Source organism: Pangasianodon hypophthalmus, chromosome 27 (genome assembly GCF_027358585.1).
Source record: "Pangasianodon hypophthalmus isolate fPanHyp1 chromosome 27, fPanHyp1.pri, whole genome shotgun sequence".
Lineage (NCBI taxonomy): Eukaryota > Metazoa > Chordata > Actinopteri > Siluriformes > Pangasiidae > Pangasianodon > Pangasianodon hypophthalmus.
Window position 1 is genome coordinate 14269690 of NC_069736.1, and position 15486 is coordinate 14285175.

At 37.1% G+C, this 15486-nt stretch overlaps 1 long non-coding RNA gene across 1 annotated transcript; it reads left to right on the forward strand.

Moving 5' to 3' along the window:
• Positions 1-583: 583 nt before the first annotated feature.
• Positions 584-12549, forward strand: LOC117596237 (uncharacterized). Its single transcript, XR_008301121.1, has 2 exons — positions 584-731; positions 8938-12549. It is a non-coding gene; the product is annotated as an uncharacterized LOC117596237 (long non-coding RNA).
• The last annotated feature ends 2937 nt before the right edge of the window (positions 12550-15486 follow it).

Genomic DNA, 15486 nt, shown 5'->3' on the forward strand with positions numbered 1-15486 from the left:
TTGTCTTTCTGTTTTGTAAAAATTAAATATGAACTCTACCATCCAGAAGTTAATGAATTAATGAATGTTAATGAAGCTAATGAATGGTCCTTGTCCCATGAGCTTTCTATATGAAAGCTTGCTTGCACAGGCATTGAAGGTAAAAACCTCCCTCTCACTTGACTTTTTGTTGCATCCCTTGGCATCCTGGACCTGATGCATACCTCTAATCTCATCCAAATGCCATGTGAACCTTTTTGGCATAATAATAATGATGATGATAATAATAATAATAATAATTACTGTGATGCACCTCATATTCTTATCTATATTTATATTTATTTAGAGCACATTTGTCAAATCCATCAGAGACAATTTAAGCCCCCCATTTAGTGTCAAATGAGTATATAATACTCAGTCACACACTGCCTAGTGTGGAAGCCTTACCAATATTGCCTTATTGTATAAGTTCTGAGCTGTTTTACTGTCTATGATCTGTTGTGACCCTTGTCCCATTTCTTGATTACTCTTTGGATTTGGACAAATATAAGGTAAAGGTTATATGGTTACACAACCACATTATAACATAGCTTTCAAACAACACCAGCCCCATGCTGCTGTGATCTAGTGTTCGAGAAAAAGGCTGAGGAATTCAGGCATTTTAGCCGACTTTGGAGCTCTATTTCCAGTTAAAATGATTCCTCAGGCGCTGCTACAGAGCTCATTATGTTTCAACAGATCATTTTCCCCAGGTGAGAGACTTTGTTTATTTAATCAAAAATTTTTGGGAGAATTTATAAAGTTATTTATTTATTTTTAAGATATAGTTAACCTGTAGTACATTTTGTTTACAATATTAAATATATGTTTGGAGCAATGTTTTTTATTTATTTAGTTTTATACAGACAAAAATGAACATTGTTTTGCATAGGTTATGATTCAGAACTGAAAAAATGAGTCTTTTCAGTCATAATTTTTCAAATTTAGTTATATTATATATTTAGTTATATAATATTCTGAGAATCGATTCATGAATCGTGAAGCCAGTATCATGAACCAATCAACTCATGACTGGAGTGTGTACAACTCGTGACTGGAGTACTTGCACCCCTACCAATAATGTATTCATATTCAGTTAAATCCCTACCATGTAGCAGGTTTTTATTCTATTCTCTTCTCTTTGTTAATTTAGTATTTATAGCTAATGAGCTCGACTAAGGTATGTTTTCAAACACAGTCAGTGTTCAGTTTCACCAGCATAACCACTTCAAGAGTCTAGATCTGGGCTTACTTAATTGGTTGAGTTCAGGGCAGAATTTTATACATTTCTGTATGAAATATTCAAATCTAGGTTCACAGACTCTACATTATTTATGAACTTGAAATGAAGAACCAGAAAAGTCTGAAGCCAGTCGTATTTTGACCGGTGTATTATTATTATTTTAGTCCATCTAAAAAAAAAAAGTCCTTTAATTATTGATGAGACCAAACCGATGCTATCGGACCTTTGGAAAGAATGTTGATATTTTTCACGCCTGTATCTGTTCCTGATGGCTGTATTTGGTCTTACTTGGTTTCTGACAAATTGTTTATGCTCTGAAAGATATCCAAATGCAATCACAGTGACATGACCAATGATTATGGTGACTGAAAATGTTACTTTAGGTTTTTTGCTTGAAAAATGGATGAACACTGTGGCCAAGATAGTTATGTTATGAGTGATTATGACAGTGGCCAATGACAAAAGAAAAACTGTTGCTTACAGTGCTGAGCCTGCAGTCTGTGGTACTTGCGACAAAAATAATTATCAGTGAAACTCTAGTTTTGTTAAAAAACTTTGTGAATTTGCTCTTGAAAGCAACCTTGGCTTGTATGCACTCATTAATTCTGGTTATTAATTAAATATTAATATTGATATTGATGCGTTAATAAATATGTAAAATATTTTTCAAAAGACACAGACATCTTGAGAACACACAAAACTCTATACAGACAGTAACCTGAGCTCAGGAAGCAGGAAGCAGGAATCTGGCGGTAATTCTACTTTCTGCACCACCATGCAACCCCAGTAACCACAATAATTTCAGAACTGTAGCCTTCCTGTCAGCTAGAACCAGTCTGGCCGTTCTCCTCAGACCTTTCTCATCATTTTAATAAGAAACTACGCACTTTTGGTGCTTGGCCCCCTAAAACATGACAGAGTGTGCTGTTTTAGTAAAATAATCAACAACGGTATGGTGTCTTGCAGCCCAACACAAAGTGGACTTACTCTTAGCACCTGAAAGTGGATTATTTTCCTATAACAGCACATCCTGAAGTGGTTTACTCCTCTTACATCACAGCAATTTGCAATTTTTTAAAGTTACAGCTTTACCTTTGACTGTTACAAAGCGCTGACACTAGAGACTCCTTCCATAAATGTTACATAAATAACTCCTTACAGAAAATGTCACCATATCAACAATTACACAATATTTTGTATTCATTTATGTCAAGAATCCACCATAATTCCCTGTGTATGTGGTTATTATAGAAAGCACATTAATATCAACCTGCGATTTACCTTGCAGCTGGAACTAAGGTCAGAGCTGCTGGTATGGAAAATTAATCATCACCTTCTGACCAATCAGAATTGAGAATTCAACAGTTATGTGGTATTTGTCATTTCAGTGCTTCATTAATATAATGTATCTATATACTTTTGCTTATTCCATATCACCACTGATGCATTATGTACTGTACATAACCATGAGCGAGAGATGGAGAGAATATTAATAGCAAGCCCTCCGGGTGATCTGGGCTCTAATGAATCTGATTCGTCACTCTGCTCAGTCAAGTAGGATCATTTTGTGATGTGTGTTTGCATTTTGTGTCTCTATGTAGTAAGATACATCTTCATCCAATCTGTTTTTTGTTTTGTACTAGCCCTCCAGGTCCAAATACATACACAAGCTGGACAGATGCAGACACAAAGCCAGAAATGAGATGAGATGGAATTGGGAGCCATTTCTATAAACAATTCATGCTCATTGAAGGCATCAAAGCCTGGCTGGCCATTAGCAAAATGCTTACTGCGCTCATGTGCTTCTAGGCATGGGACAGCTGATGATATTTTGGTTCAGATATTTTTTTATTTGTCCATCAAAGGAGTTAATGGTGACATTTGGAGGATTCGGTCCATATCAGGATGTATCTTCCAATATGCCAGCCTCGGTATTTCAGGATTACAGCCTGTAAAGTATGACTTCCAGGTAGCCTGTTGAGACGTTTCAACGCGCCCCACTTTTTCAATGCTTTACTTTCTTGGAGGTTTTCTTCACAACATTGAAATGCAAAGGCTTTTCAGATAACTACTGCCTTGCAGACGGCGCTTCAAATGCCGCAAAAAGGTGACATGTCAAAAGCTTTCGTTTGTTGCCACTTTTGTGGAAAAGCTAGCAGATGCAAGAACACAAAAGACGATTTTTATTTTCTAACATAGTATGGAACATAGATCCTGCCACAAACAGTTTAGCTGTTTGTGCTTCAGAGTAAACACAGATCGATAATACCTACACAATAGTACACGTCTTCTTTATATGAATGGGAGGAATTACTAAAATCAAGCTCCAAGAAATAACCCCTTTTTTCCATGATGGCTTAGTAGGAAAATAAAAACAATGAAATGTTAATACTAAAGCACAATAAGAATAGGCATGTCTATTTTTTGCCACAAATTGATCAGACGTCTAAGTCGTTCATGTTATCACAGCAAATGAAGCATAACACTGTATGATGTTTGCCGACCTGTGGTTTCGCAGTAAGTCCAGAGCCAAATTAGCATTACAGTCATGTTTAAAACATCAAGATTTGTTCGAAAATCCATATTCATAATAGGCTTCTGGATATTGAATAATAAGAATAATACGTTAGTGAAATTTTGATGTACATGTGTGTGTGGTCCCCATTTACCCCTATAGTACATTGCAGTATTGAAGAGCATTGAAGAACTTATCTCTGTCTTGAATTTTTAAATAATAATAATAATAATAATAATAATAATAATAAACAATTAAGCCTCTCATAAGCCCCTAATAAGCTCACCTGTACTCCTGCAATCAGAATCTTGCGCTATTGTAGCCCTTCCGCCTCAAGGTTTGACGTATTGTGAGTTCTGAGATGTTTTCCTACTCACCACGGATGTAAAGTGTGCTCATTTGTGTTACCGTAGCCTTCCTGTCTGGCTCGAACCTGTCTGGCCATTCTCGTCTGACTTCTCTCATCAACACGCTTGCTTGCTCACTGGATGTTTTTTTTTTTTTGTACTATTTGGTGTAAAATCTAGAGATTATTGTGCATGAAAATCCCAGGAGAACAGTTTCTGATGTACTCAAGCCACCCCATCTGACACAAACAGCCATGCCACTGAGATCACATTTTTCCCCATTTTGGTGTTTGATTTGTGGACACTTTAAATGCTTGTAATGTTTTTTCTAACTGGTAATAAATATTACACTTGCTTAATAATTATGCACAGGTTATTATTAATTATACAGTACAGCACGTGGCATTGTAATGAATCATGACTCTTGGACTCGTTAGAGCATGATTTTAAGTTACCAAGGAATTGCTTATAGCAAACTAGCATTAGAGTTTGTGAGGCCTTATTAGAGTTACTAGGAATCATTACCGACTTACATAGAATTATAAGCAAAGTTATAATTATTTATGAATGAGCTTCAAAAAAAAGTGTTTGTTTTTCACAGAAAGGAAAAAAAAATTATTAAACATGAAAAAACAGAGCGGCCACCAGACCTTGTTTTTTTTTAATGAACTGTTGTCTGTTTCCTCTCTCATAAATAATAAATGGATTCAATGAGACGGTAAAACATAAGGGCTAGCCTCCAGATTTGGAACAGATGGCTTCTAAATGCCAAACTTCCATCATCAACTTAGCCATTTACTTTTGTTTAATATTTAGAGAATGAGCCCACCTCTGCCATCCACATACTCCATGCCCATACATCCGCATAAATGGCTTCGCTTTTATTCCAAGAGCAAATCAGCATCACGTTATTCATGACTTGGTATTTTCGGTGCATCCAAATGAGGTATGAGGAAGAAATAAACATTTGCTCAGCATGAAAGGCCTGTGAAAAGCTGTGCGTAAAGCTCTCTGCCCACACGATCAAATGGCCTGGACAAGCCATTCCATTCCCAGCGTATGTGAAAATAATACACAGCAAGCCAAAGAAATCCCACCCGCTTTTGATTCATCCTTTGATTTTTTTCTTTTAAATGATTTTGCCCTTCTTTCTCTAGGCAAGATAAAAAAAAATCTCTTTCAACTTGACTTCTCCACACAGAGTTGATCTGCCAGAAAGAGCTGGCTTCTTGGGCTTTTGTCAGGCTGAGTAATGGTTTAAGAAAATTACTTTAAGTTTTTTTTTTTTTCTGGGAGGCTCAAGCAAGATATAGGTACAACTGCTGATACAAACAACCTAACACACTCATCAGGTGTTTCTTTACAAAGACAGTTGGTCTAAATCAACTGTAATATGAAGGCACCGGTTCAGATTCAACTGAATTCTTTTGCTTTGTTGTACGTCTTCTCTATATATTTCCTTCTATGGTAGGGGAGAGCGGGGAAAGTTGGCACACACATGGTGCCATTGACTCCCATTGTGTGGTTTTGAATCCTAAATTTGGTTGAATTGAAAGTCGTCATCTTGATTGAGTTTGCGCAGTAGGTGAAAAGTGGAGCCAGCGTTATTAATTAATATGTGAAACATGTTGGTTAATTGTAGTTGTTTAATTTGCGAAAGTGTAAAGATTTTACTGCTGTCTGGAAAACTTTTTGAGCTTTGAGCCATGACTGACTGAATTACCATTTTCAAATTAACACACACCTTCTGGTTCTTTAGTGTTGGAGATATGAGACAACATACCTGAGTGCGATTCAGTGCGATTTACAATGCTGTGCATGCTTCTGGATTTACACAACGCAACTATTTGCCCCTGTAAATTGTGTGAGTTTTTATAAAAGGAGCTGTCCAGGTGCAGAAACATATGGTCTCTTCTAAAAGCCTGAAATATGGAATGCGGATCCAGCTTTTGCAGCTCAAACAACAGCAGCTTCCAGAAAACTACAACAGATGACTGCGGTCTCGAAAACACACCATGTGTAGGCCTACTGTATGAGCGCCATGCTTGGTAAACTCACTGCTACGCCTCCTTGCTGGGGCTTTAAGTCACGTATGTGGCATTTATAAGATTTTTTAACAAGCACCAATAAACAGCATTTTATTTGATTGCTATATAGTAGATTATCATCATGCAATGTGTAAAACACCAGCTGTAAAATGTAACACTCGTGAACATGACATGGCATTAAAGTTTTTATGAAGTGTATTGCTTTGTCTTTACACGAAGGAGAAAAGACAGACGAACCTTCAATTGCCATTCGTCAACTGTCATTTAAAAAAAAAAAAAAAAGACAGTTTTTATTTTAAAGTATTGAGACATCCTGTATGTGTCCACCTGCCATCTTACCTTTTATGTCTAGTTACTGTATCTAATCCATCTACTGATGTTTTTTGGAGGGGGAAGGAAACCGGAAAACACAGAGAACCCCCACATGAACAGGTGAATAACATCTGAAACTCACTCAGGATCGAACTGAGGACACTGGAGCTGTGAGGCAGCAATGCTACCCACTGTATCGCTGCTAGGAAACCAGCCAGAAGATAATAACTTGATGATAAGGACTCTCTTTCTACTTTCTTCTCTGTCTTCATGTTTGAGCTTTGCTTTACCAGAGTAAATATTTGTTAATAGAGATGAGCAGTGGAAGTGAATAGAGTACCGTGTCTGAATTCCTTAATTAGCCTGATATTTAAGATAGCAGTGTTTTGTAATACTTATAAGCACATTTAACACCTTTGCCATTTTAATACTAACAATGTAATAATTTATTAGACTTTACTGGAAAAACGGAATGAAATGCAGAACAAGAGCAATTGTTTACATACAGAAGATACAACAGAAGTGACATTATTAATATATAAAGCATTGTGTTATTACAGACAGATGCATGATGCTTTTTCAAAAAGAAAGAGCACAGGAAGCACATCTCTCTTAATCTCACATTCAAAGTCCTTGTCTGTAAAAACGCAGCCACTTTTTTTTTTTTTTTTTTTACAAAAGTGTTGGGTTTTAAAAAGAATTAGAGGTATTTTAACAGATGGGGTGTGCAAACTTGTTCTGTTCTGAGTCATTTAATTGATTCAAATCAGGTGGAATACAGTCAGCTCCAGAATTACTGGCAACCTTGATGCCAATAAGCAAAACACATGCAATGGGGGACATTTTGAGCTTAAATATATGACCCTGTATAATTTTGTTTTAATACAACTGAATGACAGCCCGAGTCTCTTCTTGTAATGTCTAACAAAGGTTGGAGACACTTGAAGAGGGATATTAGACACTCCTCCATGGAGAATATTTTAAGTCCTTTTTATAATCTCATAGGTTTATGCATGCAGACTTCTCTCATTAATTCAGACCACAGGAGTTCAAAAGAAACACTTTTGTTTGTCACCATTGGGATTCATAAGATTCACATGGGTGCGGAGTCAGATAGAGAGAAATGACAATTTCTTTGGGGTGCCAATAGTTTTGGCACATAAAAAATTATTATGAAATTGGAATGATTCTGTATAATGTTTATTTTATACAATAAATTCTGTGGCCATTTTCTTAGGTTGGCTATAACCACAGCACTGTTGAATTCTCAATTCTGATTGGTCAGAAGGTGTTGATTAATTGATTACAATATTAGCTCTGACAATAGTCCCGACTGTAATGAACAATTCAGGTTTATATTAATGCACTTGTTTTAATATGATATCGTTTCTATAGCAACAACTTAAGGACTTGGAAGTGTAATAATAAATAGGTTTAAAAAAATGTGTTGTTATTTCACAAAGAAGAAATTCTAATCATTGATAGGATGACATTTTCTGTAAGTAGATGTTTATTTAACAGTCATTTGTTTGTAACAGTCAGTAAGTTTTCCACCATGGGAAAGTCTCCAGGACAGCTTTCTGGTTTCTTGGTAACATGACAAGCTGTGATTTTCTTGTCTTATTAACATACTCAAGGGAGAAAAAAAGAGGTTGGTGAGGGAATGACTGTTTATAGCTGCTTAAACAGTAGTCTTTACACAAACTAACTTGTTTTGCGGATGTTTCACAACATTAAGAAGAATTTAAGCAGAAATAGAGCTCCAAAGTCGGTTAAAATGCCCAATTTCCATGGCCTTTGGTGCTGTTTGAAAGCTATTGTAGAGCCATTGTAACATGCTCGTGAACTGTACAATCTATAATGAGTGTTGGTTATTTCAATCTGAACTTATCAGGCTATGGGACTTCACAAGTGCAGATCTCGTAGGCTTGCCATGAAAGAACGCAACCACATGACCAGCGTGGGATGCGCAGATTGGAGCCTCTGGTATTAAAACAATGCAACTGTTTTAGATGCATAATTAATAGAATGCCGATTTCTACTATGTGAATCGCACATTTCCACGATGCTCATCGTCACATTTTTGCATTTTGTCACAGTATATTGTAACACCCCTAGTAACTATGCTTCATGTTGGGAGTCATAACACTACCCTGGCATTGTTTTCCTACAACAGCACCCCAATCCCCCAAGTGTTTTATTGTTTACTTAGTTTTTGCATACATGATAGATCCTTGATCTGCTCAAGATTGAGTTTAATTCATTTACTGAACATAAATTTGAGGCTTAGACTCATATTTTATACAGATATAATTCAAAACTTTGAAAGACTTGAGGTCCCAACTCTGCTCTGCCTTGATCAGCCTACCACATTATTTACAACCAGCAGCTCCCGAATCACCTTTGATATATTGTGCTCCTATAAATATGAAGTCTCATGTCTCTTTACAACAGAAAGCTCCCATAACTGCTTATGACCCGAGTGACCCTACGGTGCTTAATGAAGACTCAGACATACAGCCGAGGTTCCTTGCCTTTCTATAGCAGGCTCCTGAAGTCTTCAGTGTGTGCTACAACTGGCAAAACAGATGGGGTATCAGATAAAATTAAAACAGAAAAAAACATCATCCGAAACCTTGAGGGAAGGTGAGGCAAAAGGAATTACTGTCTCAGCTCACATGGAGACTTCAAAAGCAAAAAGTTGAGTATTGCACTGCTGTCATCTCCTGTGTACAATCCTAGTTTCAAGTTAATTAAATTCATATTCATCCTGTCCTGCTATGATTGTTAAACGGATGTGCCAGAGAACTATTTGTCACCTTATGAAAGGAACATGCTGGGATGCAGCTGTATTCACAGAGGCACTTTATTAACCCATAACCACATTCTAGCCCTTGATTAAGCTGTTAAGCCGCAAACAGTACTGGATAGTGCCTGCATAACCAAAAATGACCCGGATTTCCACTGTATTTCCTCTTTTTTTTTGTTAGTTGCTACATTGAAAGATATAAAGTTGTGTCTGGGAGAACTCATCACTGAATTTTTGCAAACAACAAACAGGTTTTTCTGCCTATAACATACAAAGAACATTAATATATTTTTACCAAAACAATTCAGAAGTGTTTCAATAACTTTCTAACCTTGTCTAAGATATCTGTCTGCAGAAAACATGTTAAATCACAGTGCAAAATATCACAGTAAATTAACAAACACAGCTGTAAAAATGGTCTGCCTAAAGAAGGTGTTTTAAAGATTAAGCATTAGGTAAGAATTGTGAAAAATAGGCCTCTAATGGATAAATGGGTGGAGCTGAATAAGGTCTGAATTATTTTTTTACTCTTTAAACCTGCCCCCATTTCCATCCATGTACACAAAGCTCCGCCCCCAAAACTTATGGTGGGTCAACTAGAGTTAGCATGCTAACTGGAGTTACCATTAGCAAGGACGGTCATGACATCACTTTCAACCACATGCAGATATTCAACTTCTTGAAAGGCAAGTTTCAATTCTATAAACATGCAACGTGTCCTCATAATGGTTTATAAGGATGTGAAGTTGTATTGGGGGTGTGTCTATAAAATGACTGACAAGAGGCCAATCCAAATACAAACATTTCCACAAAATATTTCCAACATTATTTCCACAAAATAGCCTTAATAATCTTTATACACACTTGGCATTTTCTCAAACAGCCTTAAAGAAGCTCCCAAATATTAGTACCTTCCAAAATGAACATTTAAAATGGAAATTAAATTCTTGATGGTGGAGATAATTATTATTAAAAATTAATAATTATGGATTATATTTATATTGAAAAGCCTTTTCACTAGTACTAATTACATACCGAAACTATAAAAGCAAGCAACTAATTGTTCAGATATATTTTAGGATTAAATCAATTTGACAACCACTAACAACAACATCTAGTTTAGGATATTTTATAAAATATTCCACTAGTGTGCAATGAAGTTCTTTTACCCTAATGTATTATATTGGAAAATATCCTTCACAGCTTTTGTTGCTAGCAGTCTCTTACACTTAGCAGTTTTTAATTATTTACAAACTCCCAATTTATCACACCTGATTTAGCTAATTAAGCCTCTGGGAGCATTTGAATGTCAGAATCAGGTGTTTATAATGAGGGCTGTAATAAAACTTCTCATTTCAAATGCAAAATACAAAAACAAATGGCAGTTTTTCCTCAGACACATTTCTCATATCTGATTGAGGACTCCTGAAACAAACAAACAAAACAGGAAGACTGTTTTTCACAAAAGAAAGGGAAAAAAGAGAGGCTGGTTAAACACAAGAACAAGTTTTGCCACTTTCCTGTGCATCATAACTTCCTTTTGTGAGTTTGATTGCCCTGCAATGTTCTTTTTCCTAATTGATTTACCTTTGCTTGTTTTTTTGTTGTTCCTGTTGATGATGATTTTGTCTGCTGAATTGAATTTGAGTAAAAGGCTCAGTCTTACATCCTACTGCTTGACATACAGGAAAATGAAATGAACTTTGGGGTAGTAACAGTAGCTCCACTTTCTTCTCCTTCTTCCATGTTGCACCATTCTCTGCAATTCATGATGTCTACCTAACTACAGTTTGATTCACTGGCTCCAGAAAATGTTGTTTGGACACTATTCTACCTCCAGATCCATGCTGAGAGAAATGTATCCAATGATGAATAAAAGGAAGACGCTCTATCAACTTTCGCTGGTGAGTAAGCCTGGAGTAGTGAAACCTGATATTGTCCCAAATTGCCCTGTAATGTAGCAAGTTGTATAGTGTGTGTGTGTGTGTGTTATAGTGGCCAATAATCCAAACACGGTGAATCAGAGCATTGCCTGAGATTGCAGCACACATATTATTATGGTTCCCTCTTGTACACCCAGCACATTCACTGTGGCTGAATGACCTGTGATGTTGCTCACTAGCTCACGTTGGCCATCCTTTTTTTCCCCCAGCTTTAAGCAGCAGTTTATTAAAAGAAGGTTTATTAAATTTAGTAAATCATGGCAGTCTCCCAGTTCACTTTGCATGGTAAATGAACATTCCAAATTAACTCTGTGATCGTAAGAACTGGTAATGTAGAATGTTCCAGCTTTGAGAATTCTACCTCCTACTTCAGTGTTCATGTAATCTCAACTGTTTAAGCATATTTATTTGTAATTTGTGGACTGCTATATCTAAACTTACCATTGCATTTAAAGATGTTTAGAGCATGGGGTATAGGAAATAGCATTTAATGTAATGGCTCCTCCCTTCACATGATGGTTCACATTTTGTCCTGTTATTGATTCGTTACCCTATTGTGTTCACCTGTTATGTGTTTTTAGATCTGATCAGTTTGTCTACTTGCACCCCATCTTCTTGTGAAGTCTTACCATACATTTTTGTCATAAGTTCAAGCCTTGGTTTCCATGTTTCTAAGCATTTTCTAGTTTCCCATGAATTATGATTCTTTGATTGATTTGCCCTAGTAAACCACACACTGGGCAGTATTCAGAGTTTGTGACAAGTCCAAACACTGCACCAATATTTGTGTAAATTTGCACTTATTCATGCTTTGACTATGCACCTGGTTAAGTGAAATTTCTGGGCTTTTTATTCATTTTATGCAAATTATCTGCAGGTACAGTAGTTCAGGCCTCCAAGGTTGCCAGATGTTTTTTTTTCTTGATGGGGAAAACGAACAAACTGTAACGTGGGGTTTGGGTTTTGTTTGTGTTTCTTGTTCATTGATCTCATGTCTTTTATTCTGGTGTTTAGTCATGGTTCCTGTCTAGGCATGTGCTCCTTGCCCCTCCTGTGATCTTGTCATGTTACCCTTGTCTTTGTGTCACATTTTGATTGGTTCCTTGGTTATATGTGTCTTGTTCTGATTGGTTGATTTAAGTCATGTGTCCTTGATTGTTTGGTGTGTATATATAGCCCTCATGTAGCCATTGTCTCTTGTCGTGTATTGATGTAGTAACCTGATCAAGTCTGTCCAAGCCAAGTTAAGTAAAGTCTTTATTTGTATCTTGGTATTCACTTTGTTAAATAAAGCTGTACTTGGGTTCATCACCACGCTCGCCTTGGTGGACTAATGTTACACAAACAAACTAGTATGAGGTATGAATGAGACAATTGAAAACATTAAAAATTTGAGTAGTCTAGTAGGCTGTAAATTTAACTATGGTTTCCAAAAATAGCACTGGATCCAGCACATCCTATTATTTGCTTTTTTTTTTTTTCTTACATATTGCATGCCCAGTTACTTTGTGTGCACTATTCAAACAAGCCACAAGATGCCAAGGTCATGAAATTGTAATGTGTGTGCAGGATATAAGGCTGTTTTTAATCACACTTTTATTTCACTATTTTAATCTGTCAAATTAATAAAATAATACCAATGTCCTGTAAAAAAAAACATGCAAATACTCAATTATTAAAACCGAAATGGATTTCTGCATGGTTATCAGCGTACGTATATAGGCTGCACAGTTTGGTTGCAGCATCTCAGAAAACTTTGTGCACTTTGCTTTGTTTTCTCTAGGCTCATGAATACACATGTGGGGTACCCAAGCATTCATGAGCAGATCAATTGTGGTTAATGGGACAGGCTATCTTCTACCCACACACTTCTTGCTGTTACTTGCTCCTATATAGACTTATTGGGGGGAAAAAAAGCTGTGTTCACACTTGAGTGATGGACTGACAGTTTTGCAGACGGCTGTGCCAGCTTTAAGGCATGACAGCTTGTTGGACAAATCGGACAAAATGTGCTCGATATGACATTTTAACGTAACCAAGTTTTACACAGTGAAAAAAGCTGGATGGGTGAGGCGCTAACGGTGTCTTGAGCTGAAGTGTGCATGATGTCTGATCGCAGGTAGGAGGACACGTTCTTTCTGTGTAGATGCAGCAGTAATTTGCAGCATGGCTTCCAAATGCATCTGGTTCCAATATGACATTGGACATGCAGAGAGATTTCATCCCATTTTGTACCATTGGATCAAAGCATCGGTATAATTATATGTGGTGTGTTGTGAGAGAGGCAGGCTCTCATGTGCTACAAAATTTAGGCTGTGAGAGAAATGATAGAGCTGAGATAAAAGCTCACAGTGTGTTCAGCTTTGTCCATTATGTAGAATCTACACACACCGTCTCGAGCATCCCACAAATCCACTACACTGATTGAATGCAGTCAATCATGACCCCTATGGTCAATGAATGGTTTTTAAAAAAAAAAAAAAAAAAATCCATCATGCTGAAAAATGACAGTCTGGGTTAAGATTAAAAAAAAAAAAAAGTGATTAACTTAATTACTATACAAAACAGGCTGGTCAATGTATTAATTGGGAGGATAAAAAAATTTCTACTACCTATCAGTAACTCAGGGTAACGATTATGAAACCATTACGGCTGAGCATGGCCTGCCATACCTTCATGATTAAAACAAACACTCGTGTGTGTGTGTGTGTGTAATATATATATTTTAAGAGGTTCCATAAAAATATGGCATTTACCATTTAGGAATTACAGCCATTTTAAGCAAAGTACTCCCATTTTCAGGGGCTCAAAGGTATTTGGACAAAGTGACATAATTGTAATTATAACCATAATTTTAATACTTGGATGAAAATCCTTTGCACTTAATGACTGCCTGAAGTCTGGAGCCCATGGAGATCACCAAATTCTGAGTTTCCTCCCTGGAGATGCTTTGCCAAGCCTTCACTGCAGCCACCTTCAGTTGCTGCTTTTTTCTATATGGCCAAAAGTTTGGACACCTGACCATCACACCCATGTGTGGTTCTTCCCCAAACTGTTGCCACAAAGTTGGAAGCACACAATTGTATAGGATATCTTTATGTTGTAGCATTACAGTTTCCCTTCACTGGAACTAAGAGACCCAAACCTGTTCTAGCATGACATTACCCCTGTGCACAAAGCGAGCCCCACGAAAACATGGCGTGTTAAGTTTGGAGTGGAAGAACTCGAGTGTCCTAGACAGAGCCCTGACCTCAACCCCACTAAACACCTTTGAGATGAACTGAAATGCCGACTGCACCCCAGACCTCCTCACCCAAAATCTGTCTGATCTTATTAATGCTCTTGTCGCTGAATGAGCACAAATCTCCACAGCCATGCTCCACAATCTAGTGGAAAGCAAAGGGCAATTAAAACTGGAATGGGATGTTCAACAAGCACATATAGGTGTGACAGTCAGATGTCCACAAACTTTTGGCCATATAGTGTATCTAGGGTGCCGCTGTGGTAGATAAAACATGATAAAATGCCCTCCAGCGTGCCCTTAAAGTAGAGAAAATGTGATAAAGTGCCCTAATGGCTGCCCTTCAAAAAAAGAAGTGATGGAATGTCATCTAGGAAGTGCACTCTATGGTGTTAATACATGCGAGAAAATGTGATTAAGTGCCCTCCAGGCTACCCTTCCAGTGAAGAATACATGATGCAGTGCCCTGTAAGGTTCCCCTACGTACGAGGAAACATGATAAAGTGCTTTAAAGGGCTACCCTTCCAGTAGAGCTCCACCACATGTATGAAGAGCCCTTTTTATTTTTTCACCTCTTCCCATTAGACGGCTCGCGTCCACTTCAGGTGTTATTGTTCTTGCTGAGATAAAAGTAAAAAAAAATTCCACTTTAATACCATTTGTTAACAGCAAAGTAGATAATGTGCATGCCAACAATTAGGTCAGAGTGACCCTATTCTAAATTCTTACAAAGATTTTCTCTAATGAGCATGACAAAAAAAATTAAATTACATTCAATTTGTGATAATGTTAGGGTCAGAATGAACCCGAGAGTAACAAGGAGAACTACAAGCTTCAACTCATTTAGTCATTTTTCACTAAACAGTTTATTACGGTCAGGTTCACAGTGCGTTCAGTTAGTTCTGATCACATGCCCGCCATCTTTTATTCACACATCTATCAGGAGGATTCCCATGAATCTCAAATGCTAGTAGGCATCCATTTCCATCAATAATTTAATGCGTATGGAA